Source organism: Glycine max, chromosome 15 (assembly GCF_000004515.6).
Source record: "Glycine max cultivar Williams 82 chromosome 15, Glycine_max_v4.0, whole genome shotgun sequence".
Classification (NCBI taxonomy): domain Eukaryota; kingdom Viridiplantae; phylum Streptophyta; class Magnoliopsida; order Fabales; family Fabaceae; genus Glycine; species Glycine max.
In genome coordinates, this window is record NC_038251.2 from 53,185,821 (window position 1) to 53,207,050 (window position 21,230).

The window sequence follows — 21,230 nt, forward strand, 5'->3', positions numbered from 1 at the left end:
TTTTGTGACAATTTTTTACCTACAGAAATCCAACAACTACCGCAAATTATAAAATGTAGGTTTAGATATATTTAAACCTAACTCTAAACCAAAATTTAACACATTTTAATTTTATGAAAACGAAATCATATACAAAATTTTTACAGGAATGAGATTCAAACATTTTTTATTTTATGAGAATAAAAAATATATTTTAATCGTATTATCGTATCCTAAAGGGGCTGATAATAAAATCCCAATGCTAATTTATTAATATTTCTATACTTAATATTATTTGTATAAAAGATGAGTTTTGTTTAAGTTAATTAATAAGGAAAAAGTAATATTAATTTAAGTTGTATAGTAATACTGCAATTATCACTCGTGTCATTATCAAACATTTTCTTAACAATTTGTTCATTCAGTTGTTTTAAATAAAAAATAATTTGAACTGTTCAGCTTGTAAATTAGTACTACTAAAACATACAATGGGGTTTCTTTGGTCTTTTGCTCTGCAATACAGTTTCTCTTGCTTTATTCACTGTTTTCATTCACAGTTAGTAATTGTATGCTTTCTTGTCATGAAGATGAAAGCTATGCCTTGTTGCAATTTAAGAAAAAGGTTTGTTATTAGTAAGTCAGCTTCTTATAATCCTTTCAGTTATCCTAAAATATCATATTGGAATGCACCCACAGATTGTTGCTCATGGGATGACATTCAATGTGATAATCACACATCTCATGTCATTGCCATTGATCTTAGTAGCAGTCAAATACATGGTACAATATATGGATGCTAATAGCAGCCTCTTTTGCCTTAAACACCTTCAAAAAGCCTTGATTTTTCTGATAACCACTTCAGTTACTCCCAAATCCCATCAGAGATTGGTAAGCTTTCACAGTTGAGGTATCTTAACCTTTCTGAAACCAATTCTTTTTTTTGAAATCCCTCAACCTGTTTCACATTTGTCCAAGTTACTGTCTCTTGATCTATGCAGTACATTTTATTCTCCAGATGCAATCAATCTTCTGAGTCTCAAAGCATCCTCCCTAAGAAGCTTAATTCAAAACTCAACTAATGTTGCAAAACTTCTTGATTTTTGACCATTTCATCATCTGTACCTGATATATTTACAAATATTACTTCTTTGCAATTACTCTCTATTTGCCATCGTGAACTAAATAGAGAATTTCCAGCTGGAATATTCCATCTTCCAAACTTGAGACATCTGATTTTGGAAAATAACCAAAACCTGACTGGTAAATTTCCTGATTTTCATTCAAGTGCACTAATTACAATGTTAGAACTCGATGGCACAAGTTTTTATGGTACACTCGATGGCACAAGTTTTTATGATACACTACCTGCACCATTGGAAATCTCAAGTCTTTGAATTTGCTATCAATTTCACGATGCAAATTTTCAGGGCCTATTCCTTCTGCTTTTGGAAATCTCACTCAGCTTTCGTATCTATATTTGACTACAATAATTTCAAGGGTCATCTTTCTTCATTCTTGGTAAATCTTACCAAATTACTTGCCCTGAGAATTGGTTTTAATGAATTTACTGCCGACACCATGTCATGGATTTGTAACCATTCAGGAATAAGTAATTTGGGTCTAGAGTTTGTAAGTGTTGGCAACGAGATTCCATTATGTTTTGTTGGTTTTGTTTTAGAAGAAAGAAAACCTAGAAGAAGAAATTAGTAGAAAAGGTAACGTAAGAGTGTATTTTAGAACTGCAGGAACTTTTTAAATTTTATTGACTCCTATCTTCTTCCTCAGAACTTCAACCAGTTGACTTACAATGCTGAAATACTATTGTTTCCTTCTCATGTGAATGAGCCTTTGGCATTTTCAGTTTTCAAGTTCTTAGTCAGGAACTTTAAACACTTCTCATTATGCTCATTTTTTTTGTAGATTTCTCTCTTAATTGTAACTTCTGGTTTGTATGCTCCTGCACAATAGCTACTTTCTCTAAAACAGATTTTTCTTGTCCATTTTCTGCTGCCAACCTTGCTTTAGCAGCACCATTTCAAGATGTGAGAGCTGCTATTTCAGAACTAGCTTAATCTTCATCAATGTTTTTGCTTCTTGTGCCATAATTAAGTGTTATTCTCTTTTATTGGAAAAACAATTTGCTCCTCCCCCATTGGATTTAATGCAAAACTTTTATCTTTCATTTTTACTTTGAGAATATCTTTGTCACTAGCGTCTTTAATCAAACAGCTTTTGTTCTCAAACAACACTTTATAACCTTTCTTAACTAGTTGTCCAACACTCAACAAATTCTGATCAATTTCAGGAACATACAACACATTAGAAATTAATTTTGTACCTCTGTTGGTTGAGATTGTTACATCTTTTTCCATTTACAACGATGTACTTGTCATCTCCAACTTGAACCTTCAATGTGCTTGAATTGCTTAGTTTCTTGTTGTTTGTCATGTGGTTAGTAGAATCACTGCCAATAAGCCAATTCTAACATGATTCAATGCTAGAGAAACTTGTAGCAGAAAATAAGTACTCTTCCTCCTCTTGATCAGCAGCCCTTGCAACTTCACAATGTGGTTTATTCTTGTTTTTGCAAATAACTTCATGTCTCATTTGATTACAATCACTAAACTTAGCATTAGGTCTTCTCTAGCATCTAAATAGAGGATGACCTTTCTTTCCGCGGTGTTGGCAAGGGGGATAATATTTCTTCCAATTTCCTTTTGCATTGGTTAATTTTGAATTTGATCCTGATCCATCAAAATTCTTGTATTTTGTCACATTTTCTTGTTTGGCAGCTAAAGTTCCTTCAACTGTTGGCAGCTAAAATTATTGGGCATACAAGTCCTTATCACTTTCGTCAAAGAGATCTTGGACAGATCCTTTATATTTTTCAAAGTGGTTATTGATGTTTCATATCTCTTAGGCACTGTAACAAAAAAAATTTCAAATAATTTTTGAATTTGTAAATGTATTGTCTAACAATCTAACCTTGTTAGCGATGTCAAACAATTTGTTCGAGTAAACTTTAATTGTCTCAGACTCTTTCATTTTTTGCAACTCAAATTTCGTCATCAAGTTTAGCACTTGCATACCTCGAATCCTCTTGTCCCCTTTATATTCTTCCTTCAAATAGTCTCAAATTTCTTTGGGTGTCTTGAGACTCATGATTCTGGTGAGGATCATTTATGAAACACCAGAAAACAAACATGACCTACCCTTTGCTTTCTTTGTTTTCCTTTCCTTATGATTTTTAATTTGGGCTATGATGGAGTTTTCAGGCAGCGGATGAACAATATAATCCTCTTCCGCAGCTCCCCATAAATCCAATCCCTCTAGATAAAACTCCATTCTTATTGCCCATAGGTCATAACCTTCGTCATCAAAGACTGAAAGAAAGACTTGGGAGAAATTTTGATTCACCTTCCATTCTACAGGTCCCGTAAGAAAATGACTCTAGATACCAATTGCTGGTTTTTGTTTTAGGAGAAAGAGAACATAGAAGAAGAAAGTAGTAGAAAAGACAACTTAAAGAGTGTATTTTAGAATTGCATAAACTTTTTTAACTTTATTGAATTTGACTTCTATCCAAAAACACTAAAATAACTGAATAGAAATCATGCTGCTACTGATAATGGGTAAAACAAAATTAGAAACTAACTTATCCATGACAGCAAAATAACAAATTTAACTTATTCAAACTAAAACTACTTTGGCAGCATCTCAAAGGCATGATCTCAACATGTTTTGCAAATCTCACCCAGCTTTCTACATTATGCCTAGGTTATAGCAATTTAAGAGGAAAATTTCCATCTTGGATAATGAAACTAACTAATTTAGACGTCATGGATCTTCTAGGAAATAATATTTAGGGTGAGATTCCAAACTCTCTCTTCAAACTTGAGAACCTTGAAGTTCTTGGTGTGTCCTATAATTTGTTTGAAGGAGAATTGGAGTTTGACAAGTTTCTAAGGCTCAAAATGCTATTTTATGTTGGTTTATCTTTCAATAATTTCATGTTAATTAACAGAAAAATTCTATCTAAATGTTAGCCTTTCTCGAATTCAAGTAGTGGATTTGCGTTCATGCAATTTGAATGAGTTTCCAAATTTCTCCAGACTTGCCTCAGCTATCATATCTTTACATGTCAAACAATAATGTCAATTCATTCCCTAGTTGGAAGTGGTAAAAAACAAGTCTCCGAGGCTTAGATGTTTCCCACACCTCGTTGATAGGAAAAATATCCCCACTGTTATGCAAATGGAAATCTCTTATTCATCTTGATTTATCATTTAACAGCTTCAGTGGTATGGCTCCCTCATGTTTGGGAGGTTCTAGCCAATCTCTTGAAATTTCGGTTCTGAAAGGAAACAAATTGGTTGGCCCTATTCCTCAAACATATATTATAATGCTCTCAAAGTCATAGATTTAAGCAATAACAGTCGACAGGTTCAATTGCCAAGAGCATTGGTCAACTGTAGAATGCTAGAGGTTATTGTTTTCAGCCATAACCATATAAATGATTCATTTCCCTGTTGGTTGGGATCTATAAGGTGCCTACAACATGCACATTTCCCAAACTGCACATCATTGATCTTGCTCAAAATCAATTCTCTGGGAGTTTGACTACAAAAACAATCCAGAACTGGAAATCCATGAAAGCTTCTAACAAGAGTCAATTACAGTATGAGGATTATCTGACCCATTTGATGATGGGAAGGTTCAGTTTGTTGATGGATAGTTACAATTACTTGCTTACAATGTTTAACAAAGGGATGGTCCTGGTTTAAGAAGAGCTCCAAGAATTTTACATGTTGATTGCCATTGATCTTTCAAGTAATAAATTATGTGGGGAGATTCCAGATGTTATGGGAGACTTGACAGGCCTTGGTTTGCTCAACCTGTCCAACAACATGTCCAGTGGCACCATTCCTTCATCCTGAGGGAATCTTTCAAACCTTCAAGCATTGAACCTTTCTCACAACAATTTATCAGGGTTGTTTCCCCAACAATTGGAAGAACTAACCTTTCTTTCATACTTCAATGTATCCTTTAACAACCTCTCGGGTTCTATACCACAAAATAAGAAGTTTTCTACAATTTAGGGCAATCAAAGACTGTATAGGAATCAATTATTGAAGAAATGTGAGATGCAGGGTCACCATTTGGTCCACCTTCAGCCTCTGATGATGGTCAAGACTCGGGTTTTTTCATTGAATTTGACTGGAAAGTGGTTCTGATTGGGTATGGGCGTGAACTTGTTGCGGGAGTGGCGCTGGGAAGGACTTTCAGTCATGAGATATTTGCATGGCTTAAAAGGCTCATGTGAGTTGAGTCATAGATACAGAATTTACATGTGTGGACTATGTTTTCCTTTGCTTGTTGTCATTTCCCTTTCTTTTTTGTTTAGCAAGAGTGTTTTATGATTTATTCTTTTCAGATGGTGTCCAATATTGAAATAAAAGGATCTGGATTCTTTCTTGTGGGAGAATCTAAATCCTACTAGTCATGTATGAAAAAATCTAGTAAGTATTATGTACATGTATGTGATATGAATGTTTAAAGCTCACTTGTGAATAGATTACTCATTTGAATTACATTAGTAACCATTCAATAGCTGGCATACTAGAGATAACATACCCTGGGCAATGCTAAGGATAAAAGAAATCAAGAATAAACTAACTCCATTGTACAACACCTTCATTCATTATGCCATATTAGCGACCCAACAAGCTCAAGACATTGAGAATGATCATGTGAACCAGTTAACTAACGTACCGCAGGAAACCTAGAAAACCCACATGTTAGCATACGACTTGCTACAACTTGATATTCACTAGCACAAAAGGAACATGTGTGCACATCATAAGAAGAAAACAAGACACAAGGAGTAGTATATCGCCATGATTCAGTGCTATGAGACCAAAACCACACGATGCCAATTTCCAAAATCATGAAATGAGAACATGGTTAACAATGCTCACTGACGTATTAACAAAGGATATCATGTGATTAACAGTTATAGCCACAGCAAATTTACTATCACTGTATAATTCTATAGATACGTGTAGAAAGGCTCAAAGGTTCAGACAAGTCAATCACCCACAAAAAAAAAGTTATTCTACCAAACATCTGCCACACAACCAGAACACTCTTTTCAAAAGATCTTTGCTGCACACATGGAAGACAAGGTTAGAGCATGTGACTGGAAACAAAGAATGTTCTATGCACATATACTGATCAAACCGCCAATATTATATGGGTTTAATATTTTATCGAGCAAATGACTTGCAACAAAAAAACTCAACCAATGCAAAACAGAGAAGCTAAAGGCAGGTTTTTTTCCAAACAGATTATTAATTACCACAGAATGATGAGAAAAATTATTAAATTAAGGAACATCAAAAGCATAATCAACAGACTCAGAATACATTGGCCTTTGAATGTTCAAGTTCTACAGCAAAACAAAATTTACCAAAAGAGGAGGTGGGAAATAGATTATCTTGAGCACAGAAGCTTTGCAATCTCAAGTTTGAGATACAAATAAAATTAATCTTCATAACCACATGTGTAATTTGTGACTGCCTACTTGGTTTTGGCTACCAATTGTGTAGTTGAGTAGTTCTTTGTCCATTTTTTTTTGTTGGAATCAGTCCTGAAATGATGAATCATCAAAGCCATTGGTAATGTCTGCATATTCCTGGTTGATTTCATTTAATAATGGTTTTTGGGTCTTGAATTTCTTGTCTGATTGCTCGTGCGTGCGTGTAGGTTCGTGCTGTTATGGAAAAATATCATATGGAGAGAGCTAGATGCTTGACAAGGCATTCTATGAGGAAGAGGTGAAAAGGCTTTGCTTGGCATTTGAGCAACAGGTTTATTTTTTACAGTTCTAAGTATCGAAATATTTGGCTCATGTAATGAATTAGTTAAATATTTTAATGTTTGTTGGATGTTTCTTAATTTACTAACTGATGGAAACAAAATTGGAAGTCATTGTGCTGGAAGGAAATTGATTGGCTTAAGTATAACTACTTTATTCTTTGTTAAAACTGCTCTATTGATTTAGTTTTGTGCTTAGTTGAGAGTTCTTAGGTTATATAGTATTAATTAACATGTGCATCAATCATGATCTTGGTTGTGTCATGACAATCTTGATCATGAGAAGATTTAGGACACGCCTAAAGATAGTAGTTTTGGTCGAGCTTGAGAATTCCACACAAAGACAATGGAGATTTCAAACACAGTTTGATAAGTTATAAGCAATGACTTTCAATCCCATAGGTTACAAGATACAGTAGCACACAAATAATACATGAGGTACGTGCCTAGCTCACGCCTAGTTGTGGCTGACACAATTTATTTAAACTTTTAAGATATACAATTGATGATATTAAGGGGTAACTAAGCCCCATAAGTCATCAATTTTTATTTTTCGCATAGCAATAGCCTAGGACATAGCATTTTTATATTGCCATTAATTTAGTTACGGTTTTGACTAAGGTAAGTATCAATTTCTTTGTTCATCTCAGCTAACAATTCCAATAAGGTATGAGGGTCAGGAGTGTTGTCATTTTGTTTCTCATATTCCAGGACTCAATTCACAACGCTTCCCTTTTCCTTTGGAGTAACTTTCAATAAAAACTTGAAGCTTTTGTAATGTCCCAGCAGGTCTCCCTCTATGACCTTTTGAAGGTCATTTTATTGTTTTTCTTGTCTATGCCTTCAACCGTCTCCTTAGACACACAAGTTATTCCCTCTGTCCAAAACCAAAACACTATCAAATATTTATTTTACATCATAGTAGTCATTAAACTTGTCCAACACTAGTTTACATTAATTATTTTAAAGCCAATATATATTGGCCTGGAACAGACACAATTGAAAATGAAACCCATTTTTTGAATATTCAATGACAAAAAATTGCAGTTTTAAAAAGCTGGAAATTTTATATAGGCTTTGGATAAATTTTATTAATAAGTTTATTACAAAAATATCATAGTCAAATTTGCTCATAGTTGAAGTTCAGATACCATGTAAATAATTCCAAGAGATGATAGATCCCTTAGTGCCCCATTCACCTTATGAATTTCAACAGACTGGATTTTTCCAGGGAAAATGTTGGCAACATGGTGTGTCCTGTCGCATAAAACATCGTAAAATTATTCAGCAGAACATGGTGTGTCCTGTTGCATAAAACATCGTAAAATTATTCAGCAGAAGCCTTGATGTGCATGTCAGCTTCCACCTTTTGAAGTTGACAATATGCCATATTTGTTTCATTATTGAGAGGGTATAGAAAACATGTGGACAATGCAGCTGTATATATAGTTGTGAAAAAAGAGTAACCACACAGATTGAATGATATATCTAATGATGTAATAATATGTTATTTTATAGGTTATGCATTGTATTGCCTTAATAATAACTAAGGGAAAAGGAAGAGAGGCACTCCGTGCCACTTTATATATTTTAAATAAAATAAATAAAAAGAATAAGAAGAAAGGTTTAGAAGTTAAAAAAAAAAAAAAAAGTATCTAACTAAAATGTAGTGGGCGGGTTGTTAAAAAAAATGATGAAGGATAAAATTATCTAAAAAAAAGTGTACAAATGAAATGATTCTCATTATTAATAGTTATAAATAATTAACACAATAAATTATAAAAAATGACAGAATTACTTTAAGCTGCATTTTTATATATTTTATTGATTAATTATTAAAGGAATATGTGCTTGGAGATGTTACCAGAACCACCACTAGCAGTGGCATCTTCTTTCCATTTCAGATTCCGGCAATAATGTGGGTTCTGCGGGCACATAGCAGAAAAGGGATAATCATGCATGATATAATATTCTTGCAAAATGGGGAAAAATGTGGTCGATGTACAAATGCATAATACTGATTGAATCAACTTAAGTCCTAGACATTGTAAGTGCTAATTAATAATTTTGATTCTTAATTTTATACTAAAACTTTATTTTAGTCCTTGAGTTTACATGATGCTAGTTTCTCCTATCAAAATGTCTGAATGATTTTCAGTCTTGCCTTTCAAACTCAGACTAATTAAAATGCTGTTTTAGCATTTTAAGAGATTAAAATTATCAATGATCAAAATGTCAGCGACTAAGGTTAATTTACTACCATAATACCGTGGAGAATTACAGGACCACGAAATCTACTGTTCTAAAATGCTATATGAGTGTTGCAATATTTATAATATAAGTTTTTTTTCTTCTAAAAAATAACTTAAGAGCATAAAAATATATATTCTACATTTAGTTTTAAAAGTAATTATGAAGATGACACAAAAGAAAAATCGAAACTTTGAATTGAAAATCCTAAAATATTTAAAAACCCAGGACATTATTTTTTTTGTTTAATACACAACATTACCGATGATGGGATAAAAGTACAAAAATTACAATCTTCTACCTGACCAATTAAAAATGCAACTGCACAGAGCTTTTTCTTTAATAATCCCACTTTTATAGTTTTCTCTTCTTATTTATAATAGTTGTTTAATCTTTCAAGAAAGTACTTCCTTTATCTTATAGATGGGAGTCATGAGACTGAAACGAATTCCAACACCCATCCATGAAATGGATCTCTCCATTTCCCCCAACCCTCCATATATTTTAGCGTCGACAACTCAGAAAACAAAATCAAATGTGGGAACTGAACTGATAAGATCATATTCAAGAGCTGAATATAAGAGGTGAGATGAAAAGACATCATCAACAAGGTCGAATGATACATATTTTAGTTTTTGTTGAATTTGAAATATTTTTGCCAAGCATTAGAAACTAAAGTTGATCACTCTGGATAAATGTTCTTTTCTATACGCATATGAAAATTCAGATCCAAACTTAATTATATATATTTAAGCAATGATGTTCTTGAGCACGATGGAAAGTGAACGATTGATCAAGGTCCCATACTTAAAAGGACAGCATATTTTATTTATTTATTTTATATAAATATTGAAATAATTTTTACATCTTTTAGTGAAATAATTACAACTTATAAGTAACTAGTTAACTATTGATAATGTTTTCACTTACCAACAAAAATCTATCCACTATTTTTAGAAAAGGAATCGACAATTTAAATACAACGTATTGAACACAAAAGAGAAAAGCTTGATATATTATTTACTTTCATTTCCATTAGCATTTACATAATTACGCAAACAAATGTGTAGACCTTTCTTTCTTTACCGCTAACTTCTCCATCTCTTATCTTTTCTAGCTAATATCATTTTTGCCAGCGGCATAGCTCTTTTGGGGCGGGGGAGCCACGCTCTACACAAATTTTTTCCAAACATATGTAATTATAAGAAGTTTTTTTTAGAAGCAATGAGTTTAAATGAGTGTAATGAATTACAAGATTATGTAATCAATTACAAAGTGTTAGAATAAGTAATAAAGTTCACTTCTATTTGAAATTTGACTATCGATTATTAATTTTAATTATCGATTATAAAGGTAACTTTAGGAGAAAGAAGACTCTCTAGCTCCACATAATCGATTGTCACATTTAGTAATCGATTAGATTGCATATAAAAATTTTGGAAGCTCTCTGTGTGACGAAATAATCGATTACCACATTTGATAATCGATTACTCTAAAACCTCAAAAGCTTAAGAAGCTCTCTGTGCAACGAGATAATCAATTACCACATTTTTGGAGATGCAAAACAAAGAGGAATTTTAACGAATTAATCGATTACCATATTTGATAATCAATTAAATTTGTTTTGGTTGTTAAGATTATAAATAATATCACTTGTTCTTTCTTATTAGTGACTCTTGATACAATCTTATATTTTAGAAAACATTTTATGAAAGTCATCCAAGGGAATTACTATGCATTTCTTTAAGAGATTCAAGTTGATAGAAAATGTTTTGTTTGTGGATGGATTGAAGCACAACCTTTTAAGCATTAGCCAATTGTGTGACAAAAGTTATAAAATTGCTTTTAATAAAGATTGTTGCACTATTTCGAATCCAATCACCAATCAAATTGAGTTTGTTGGCAACTAGATAGGTAACATCTACATCTTAATATTGATTGTGTTTCATCACCACATTTGACATGTTTAACTAGTAATGATGATGTTTCTTGGCTATGACGTAGAAGGGTATCTCACTTTCAGATGAATCATTTAAACAAACTTATCTCTAAAGAGCTAATTAAGGGACTTCCTAAGCTCAAGTTTCCTCAAGTCGTTGCAAATGTCGTGGATGCTAGCATGTTTGGGGTGTATAATGATGACTTCTCATTATACATAAAGCATGAATATTTTTTTAAAAATAAATCACGGTGGTCAATGTCTAAGCATCTTTGTTATACAATTGTGAATTCTGTGAGTCACTTTACATTATTGTATATTACCTAACTGATTATTTTATATTCATGCATAATTTATTATATTTTAACAACAATAGACATATGACTGAGACAACTATGCGAGTGGGGAATGTCGATGTGTATAGATTCCTCGAGCCACGATCTATACAAAGATCTGAGCAATCACAATTTGAATCAAAAAATTATATTAAAAAATAGATGCAGAATTCACAAAGAGGTGTGTACCTTAGAACCTACTTGAATATGTAAGTTAAACTGAACAAATCAATTTAAATCATGTATGCTTTATAATAACTTAATGTTCTCCAATATAGTGCACATTGACAAATGGTCGTCATTTTGCCTAAGGACAATGGTGTCATCTGGTTTTGTTCCTTCAACAATAAGCCCGACAACTACTTCAAAGGAATTATTAACAAATCAATTGTATTTTGTAAGACATTTAATTTATGATTACAATTTAAAATTAATATTTTTATTATATAATACACATACATCTTTATCTTAATCAATGCTTTGAAGGGATTCAATGAAAGTCAAGGGAGTAAATCTAAGACTACTGTTAGATGGATCGTAGTTAAAGTAAGTCATTTAAATAATGTTTCATGTCTTAAAAATTAAATTTTATTACGCTTCAATTAACTTTGAATATCTAAATATCCTATTCAATTTAGTGTAATAAGCAAGAAGGAAGCACTAAGTGCAGATACTACATAATGCATTGGATGTCAACAATAGTCCTAGGAGGTTTCAAGGATAACTGAGACACACTAATTGTTTACTTCAAAACTAACTAATTTCTTATAATTGTTATTATTTAGACTCATTTATTAACTTATGTTTTATTATATCATACAGTTACTGATTAAAAGACCATTGGAAATAGAGAGAATGAAGACAATTCACATTTAGTGGACAAGATATTATTTGAAAGTTAAAAATGAAACACTAGGAGTTTAAGTAATTTTAGAATTATAGAGTAGCTATTATGTTAATTTAGATTAGGTTACAAATCATTTTATGTATTGACTTTCACTCTCCTTATAGTTCATTGTAAATATTCAATTATATATTATGGACAAAATTTAAACTGCTTGATAAAAAAATGTCTGGTCTGCTTCTGCTTTTCAATTTACAAGTTAATTTGGGTAATTACAAAAGCTGACAAGATATTAAAAAATATAAAAAAAATAATATCGACTTTTAGAAAAACTGATGTTATCACTAAAAAACAATATTGATTATTTTGGAAAAATTAATGTTGTTTTTGACTAACAACATCAGAACATCATTTTTTCAAAAAAATCGATGTCATTCAAAAACAACATCAATTTTTTATGAAAATCGATGTGCTGATATTATTAGTAAAAAAACAACATCAATTTTTTGGAAAACTAGTGTTGTGTTTGACTAACAACATTGGTTTTCATAAAAAAATTGATATGATTTTTTACATATTTTATTCTTTTTTGTTATTTTTTTATGATTAAAAAAATTAATGTGATTTTTTGTTATTTTTGTATTGTCCAAAACCGATGTTGTGCAACTTACTAAATATCGATTCAATAGTTTCACCCTTGGTTAATAATCGATATTAAAATTTTTTAATAACCAATATTAAAAATCCATTTTTAGTAGTATTTTAAATTTGCAACTAATTTTTCAAATAATTTTATTAAACATAACCTAAATAAATGATAATATTTTAACATGTCACGAAAAAAAGAATATCAATTTGTTTCAAATGTCTAGACTCTTAGGAGCGGAGTCTACATGTCACTATCAAAATAAAAGAACACCAAAATTCTAAAGGAGAAGCACCGGAGTAATATATATTCCTGTCATGTATCATGATGGTACCGATCGAAGGATGCGATTCATAATGTCTTGGTATAAAAGCAAAAGTACTCACTTCATTAGGCTATTTTGCTCGATGTTCTCATTGTTACCTTACAATCATTACAATATATGGCCAACTTGGATAACAATCTATATCTTTTCACTTCGAATGAAAGAAATGTTCGATTAAATTGTATCTCTACTTCACTCTTAATCTTTCCCCAGTCATATTTACACTTTTCAAAATCTAAAAATCATCGAATATTTGTATGTTTTAGCAGCAAATTTGTGTGAAAATGGAAATATTTCTAGCTAATATGAAGAGACTAGTAGTTAACGTGTAAGAAGCACGTGATAATGCACTTATATATGTTTCAACCTTGGAAAACATGAAGCTGATATAAAGATGTAGGTCACGAACTTCTGCAAAGGGAGATTGATTTTCAATCACAATCAAATTAACATCGGGATGAGGGACTAATTATAAGTGCATATAATGCAACTAATTTGTATGAAAAATGGAAATATATCTTGCTGGAGAAGAAGCAATGAAATAAAAGTTGTTACATTGTGAAAATGGACCACGGCTTTTTATTTTTATTTTATAGAATCCATTATTGCAAACTTGCAAATGTCAGAGTTCGAATTCTCAGGTTATAATAACTCTAGTCTCTAGATCAGTTGATGTTACTTAATTATTTTCTTGACTTTAGCACTAATCTTGTAGTTCTATTTTGTGGAACACTTAGTCAAGAATAAATAAATAAATACATTTAAGAATGGTTATGGTAATGGAATAATCGGAAGCTACAGTGTAGGCCATTGTAAATGTATTAAAATAATAGAGCTTTATTAAACCTTTTAGGGTTAGATCTGAATCTTTTGCAGGACATTACAGGAGGAAACATTATGGCTAAAGCGTGCTTACTTTGCTATCATTTCTTGGATGTGGAAAGAGAAACAATTCGGTGTAAAGCAAAATTAATTAATTGCCGTCATAGGAGGCGCAATATGCAAATCCGGACGATACACATTGGCCTTTTCCCGTAATAAATGGATTAATTAGATTTACTTTGTCTGTAGTCAATGGAATGGTACACGATGCATGTGTTAAACAAGTTACAGAGTAACATATGAGTTAGTTGAAAATTGAAGATAGATTTTTTTTTTTTTTTGGCAAATGAAGATTAAAAGTTGGAATATGAAAAGTGATAAATTAATTGATTGAATTAAAAATATTTGATAAAGTTTACTGTTGAATTAGTTGATATAGATGTAAAATAATATAAAAGAGAAATTTATTTACTTGAACCTAATTTCAGAATTGGTAACGAAAGATATTTCTAAATAATTAGCGTTGACCATATATATATATATATATATATATATATATATATATATATATATATATATATTATAAAGTTTGATTTTATTGGGTGATCATAATATTTCGTGCAAATCACATTAAAATAAGAGAAATTCAGAAACTCTGCAGATATAAGACTATCTAGTTGAGAATGACTTAAAAGAACTAGTTGATATTACTATATAATTGAAAACGACTTAAAATAACTAATTGATACTATTTATATCAACAAGATGCATCTACTTTTCGGTAGTCCATTACTTAAGAACTCCATAATTAAACATGTTGGCTTGAAACAATTATGGAATAGATGACCTTTTGGGAAGTTTTGTAAAAAATGTGTGAGTAAGGAAAAAACATGTTGAAATGTCTTGTGTTAGTTTGTGAGGAGAACCATTGATTCTGAAAGTAGTCGAAACAAATTGTCGAGGTCTAAAAAAAGATTACCTATGGAGGGTTCTGATCAACAAGAAAGTTAAGTAAATTGACACCATGTGAAGTGTCATAGAGTGTAAGTTATCGAGACATCAACAAACAAAGATGTTTAGGGTTGAAGTGTCATCGTGTGAAGTGCCATAGTGTGTAAGCCGCTGAGAAATCAACAATCAAAGGTGTTACAAATGATATTAGAGTATACCTCTCTCCTAGTACGATGTGGTTCGAGGACGAAACAGGTGGAAGTTGGTAGGCGTGTAACACCTTGTGCAAATCACACCAAAATGAGAGGGATCCAAAGGCTATTTAGGTATGAAACTATTCAGTTAAGGGTGACTTAAAAAACTTAACTAATACTACTTATACTAACAAAATGCATCTACTTTTTAGTAGTCTATCACTTAAGAACTCCCTAGTTAAGTGTGTCTGGCTTGGAGTAATTATGGATGTCCTGGGAAGTTTCCTAGAAATTATGTGAGTGAGGACAAAACACGCTGAAAAATCTTGTATTGGTTTGTAGAGATAACCATTAATCCTGAAAGTAGTCGAAACAGATTGTTGAGGTCTCGGAAAGGACTATCTTCAATTAGGGGTGTTACAACAATCCCATATTCATTCCCTCTGAATAATTCGATTAAATAATGAAGATTTTATATTTTTTTCTATTTTATTCTATTAAATTGATTTAATCATTCCATTAAATCTTATATTAATTGGTTAATTGATTCAAATAAATTAGTAATTAAATATTTTATTTATCATTCTCTTAATAATTTCATTAAATCTTAAATTAATTGATATGATGAATATATTAATTGAATGATTGATTCAAAAATATATAATCAATATATTTTTCATTAAATAATATTCATATTTATATATTATATATGTGATTGGATGAGAATTTTGCATTATCATATCTTTTTACTTTTTTTAATACACTTTCTTTCTTATTGTTCTCATTTCGTATTAGATCACAAATTTTCCCATTTCATTGTTTCTTGACTTTCTTTGCTTCCTCTAGGTTTTGATTTGTGTTTTTTTTATATAATAAAATTAGTCTCCCTCTCCTTATATAATCATTATGGTCATGCAATTGACATCTTTTTCTATTTAAATGAACTAAATCAAATGGTTTTAAAGGAAAGTCAAAATGGAACATGCAATACATCACGAAAGTAAAGGGGATCCTATCTTGATAATCCCCCAATAATAATAATTTTTCTGAAACATATGTGTATATCAAAATATAAAAAATTACTCATATAAATTATAAAAATTGAATTTAATACTTGTGCAAGACACGAGACACTAAGCTAATTTTAATGTATTTCAATGATTTATCATCTTAAAATTTGGAATTTTTTATTCCCCTTTTTAAATAATTTTACTAAATATAATTAGATAATAAAAATAGATTTATATTATAATTTTGATAATATTATATTATAAAAAATAAAATAAAAACGTGAGAGTTAAAAAAACGGTGATAAAGGAATTAGAATAAAAATGAAAACAAACTTTTATTTTATAAGTTCAAAAACACTATATAATGTAGCATTCTAAAAAGCATTACAAGCTAGTAAAATATGATCTTTCATCAAATTAGTATTATTTAATCAAATAAGCTTTTAAACTTCTCAAATGTTACACTATGTTCTAAGTCTCACATCACTTATGAGTGAAGACAAAGGATAATATATACACACCAATACCTTCCTTAATCCATCGAAACACTTTTAATAAAGATAAAATTGTGACATTTCAGTGAGCATCAAAATAGACAATACTTAAGATGAGGTGATCCTAACAATATTTGAGGATTCGAGGCCAGAACATGAGTGCTAAAAGGAGGATTTGGGTCACTCTTGTCCCTTAGTCTCGATTGGGAGGCTTGCTCTGGTATGTCAGAAAATTTTACATTGCTTAGGTGTCAAAACCAAGGATGGTTTATAATCACCTTCTTTTCTTAATCCATTGAAGTGCCTTTAAATAAGAATAAAAGCATGAGAGATCACTAAACATCAAAATGGACAATACCTAAAATAAAATAATCTTAATAAACCTTGAAAATCTAATGTCAAAACATTAAATAAATTAATTTGTCTTACCGAACACAGCCTTAGCTCTTGAGATTTATACATTGAAACAAAGAAAGAAAACTTGAGACTTTAGAAATATTGGTAAGAAGTCATAATTTTACACCATCACCACTAATCAATGTTATATGTATAAAAATATTGTTCCGACTAATTATAGTTGTACTATTCTTTTTTTCTTATTTTAGTTATATAATCAAATATATTTTTCTTTCTTATTTTAGTTTTACATCGACAACATAAATAACACTATTTATTTTACTACGGCTGGACAAAAAAATATCACAATGGATAATTTGTGCTAATGGAACATTAGTCCTTTCTAGTTATTAACGATATTGTTGGTGTGAAGAATAACATTAAGCATTATTTTCTTCATAAATCAAGATTTTAAGTTGAGTTCTGTGAGATTGATTCAAGTATCGGGATATCGTTTTTTGGGTTAAGTAATTGCATAATAAATCTAGAAGAATACTGTAAATACAAAAGAGAAAAAACAAATTTGAATGAGAAACCCAAATAATTAATGTTAGGGAAACCTACACTCCTGTAAAGTTTTATAAATGTAAATTTTCCAAATTTTGGAGCACCAAATAATATACTTCCTCTATTTCATTTCTTTAGTTGTTTTAACTTTTTTTTCTCAAAAAAATTGTTGTTTTAGATCAATTTTAAAGTCTAATTAATATTTTTTCTTAAATATATTCTCATTTATTACCCACTATTAATAGTGCAATTAGTATTAAGTATTTCTTCCGTTCAATAATAATTGTCATGCAAAAAAGAAAAAACAAGTCTCAAAAAATAATTTTAATTTTAATTTTTCAATGTAACATTAACTAGAATATATGACCTGTGTCATGTATGGATAAACATTATTTATGAACATGAACATTACTATATAATATTTTAAATAATAAATATTTTCTTAAATTTATATTAGAAATATTTACAATTAATTTTTTTATTTAAATTTGAAACACCTATTTCTTTATCATTCATCGACCCCTTATGGCAATAGAGGTTTTTTTTTTTAGGCAAATCCATCTTTTTTCTCTTCATGGTGTTGTCATCTTTCTCTCCCTTTACTCGTGTGCACAAACCAAAAGTTGATAGGTTAAATAAGTGAATTCCAATGAAAACATTATTAAAAAACATGCAAATTAGTTGAAATGAATATTTTAATGTCACCAAAAGAATCGAATAAGAAAGAACCAACGGAAAACAAAACGACATCATATCATAAAAAATGACAACATATCATAGAGTTGGGAAGAAGAGGAATCAAAAGTGTGAAAATGGAAGAGAAAGAGCGTATGATATGAATGAATTTAAAAGAAAAATAATAGAAAGTGTACAAAAGAAGCTATTGCATCATAATTATAACAACCATTGTAATTATTAGATTTATATATTGTGAATTTTTTTATAGATATTTTAAATATAATTAAGGATGTACGAATTATTATAATAATTGTGACAATATTACAATAGAATAGAATTATAATACGACTATAAGTATTTAAGGTATTTTAAATACAATTAAGGATATATCATTTCATAAAAATAATTAGTGATTTGAATTGACAGCCATTAATTATAAGATATATTTTATAATAATTAATTACTTTTTAATTATAATAATTAAATTTCATAATTTTTCCACTTACAAACTTTAATCCCCTTTTAAAGATAGACTCAGAATGCAGAACAAGACGCAACAATCAATTTAATAATGTTCTTTAAACATATAAGACAAAATTGATTGCAATAACATAAATGAGATAAGGGAAGAGAGAAATGCAAACTCGATTTATACTGGTTCGGCCACTTCTCATGCCTACGTCTAGTTCTCAAGTAACCTACTTGAGATTTTTCACTATCTCTATAAATCCTTTACATACTTTGAACACACATTGGGATCCCTCACCCTTGTGTTCAAGATTCTCTAAGAGATAGTCTGTTTCTTGATTACAATTTTCACAATCTAAGAGACAATCAGTCTCTTGATTACAACTGACTTTTTGAGATGAACATAAAGATTTCTCTCTTTTAGAGTGAATGATAGAAATTGAAGATCCTAAAGGAATTTCTCTCTTTTAGAGATGATAATACAATTTGAAGTTCCTAGATGAATTCTCAATAGACTTGCAAGAGTTTACCCAAGAGTTGTTGAGAGAATATTTGACAATTAAGTTTTCTTAGAATATCTCTCTCTTACTTTTTGAAGTCAGACACACATATATACAGGCCCATCGTGCCTTTTCAAAATAGTTTAAAGAGATGTGTCTTTTCAAAAAGTTTTTTCTGAAATTCTTCACTGATAATCGATTATGGTAATTGATTACACAATTATATTTTGAAGGGTCATGACTTTTCAAATTGAATTTCAGGAGTCTCATTACTAGTAATCAATTACACACCAATGGTAATCGATTATAGCTTCCAAAATTCAAATTTCAAATCCTTTTAAGAAGCTAATTTACAAACTTGTCTTCTAGTAATCAATTACACTGTCTGATAATCGAATATCAGTGTCTTGATATGTTGGAAACAATGTGTTTTGAGGCAAAAGGTGATCAACCAGTGAGATTCTTTTAATCTTGTTTGCTTAATCTTGAATTTATCTTGAAGCAATCTCTGTTTGCTTAACCTTGAATGTTGGTCGAAACAACCTTATTTGATTATTCTTTGGCATCATCAAGACCTGTATTCATACATTTACATTCTCCACCTTTTTTATGATGACAATCATTATCAAGTGAATTCTTTTTGGTATCATCAAAACTTACATGAATAACAAAGTGGTTGTAATAAATTAAATTATAATTTACTAAATCTCTTTTCTTGTTATAGAATTAGTGAGAATTAAATATTTAAAAGGACATATGTCATGGTGTGATTTTATTCCTACCAATTTATTTAATAATTAGAGGTTGAAAATGACTTTTCTATTTTTTCTTTCCATAACTTTTAATTGATTTAATTTGAACGTTAAAGAATTAGTATCTATAGTATATTAGTCTATTATAAAAGATGACTATGATAATTATAAATTAATTGATTACAATCAATTGATCATTAATTTAATCTAATTACATCATTTGAATTGATACACATTAACTATAAATCAATTTGTTAATTTAAAATTAAAATTAATAAAATATTAATTGCTTACAACTCTGAAAAATATCACATATCAATATTCTTTTTAGAAAACATTCATGTATGTATAGACTATAGATTACTTTTTTCACTTATGTTTTTTTATAATATTAATGATGAGAAATAAAATTTATAAATAAATTAATAATAATAATGTTAATTTTATAAAATTACTATCTCTTTTGTTTATTTCTTAATTTTTCTTGGTTTGTGTAAAAAAACTAAAATAACAAATATTATGGGATATCCAATGGAAGGAGTATCAAGGTATTAAATAACATCTTAGTCCAAACATAACAATATTTTACTTTCATTACATATTTCTTGGATGAACATTAAGGTTAATAAACACATGGAGGTAGTTCAATTGATAACGAACATTAAGTTTATGGAAGAAGACTTGAGATCGATCAATACATAATATATATACTCTTGGAGAGAGACAATAAGCTTTAAGTGAAACTAAATTTCAAAGAGTATTAGTCTCATAACTGACTCAAAAGATCGAAGCTTGTGGAAATATCTCGGGATCCTACTAGGGAGCTAAAGGCCCTAATTATAGTGGTTAAAAAAACACAGGATGGAAAAAGTATAAATTTTTGTTAAACAAAATGAAATAATATCAAGATTTACTTTTTCACAAGAGATGATATAGTTACATATTAATACATTGAATATACACTCTCTAATTGTTCTTACCTACACACTCTTTCTCATTGATTGAAATTCATATAGAAATCACAATTTGGTGAGTGTTGCATATTATTTAATAGTTTTTCTCTTAATTTTATAATTTTGAATAAATTTTAATCAATAAAAATGTGTGTTAGAGAGAGTACTCTATTCCTAACACTCATCATACATTCAATTAACACTTCTTATTTTTCTCTTTTTATTATATCATATAACATATGATAGTTATATGTTTTATTCTGTTTTCTCTCTAGGTGTTATTAATTAGGAGAAATTATTACATCCATTAA

At 29.9% G+C, this 21,230-nt stretch overlaps 3 pseudogenes; 2 read left to right on the forward strand and 1 right to left on the reverse strand.

The window, feature by feature from the left end:
* Positions 1-547: 547 nt before the first annotated feature.
* Positions 548-3,879, forward strand: LOC100791710 (receptor-like protein 7; annotated as a pseudogene).
* Positions 3,880-4,069: 190 nt separating this feature from the next.
* On the forward strand, positions 4,070-5,302 carry LOC112997665 (receptor-like protein 33; annotated as a pseudogene).
* A 1,946-nt stretch (positions 5,303-7,248) lies between these two features.
* LOC100792047 (MLP-like protein 34) lies at positions 7,249-8,547 on the reverse strand (annotated as a pseudogene).
* Positions 8,548-21,230: the final 12,683 nt, after the last annotated feature.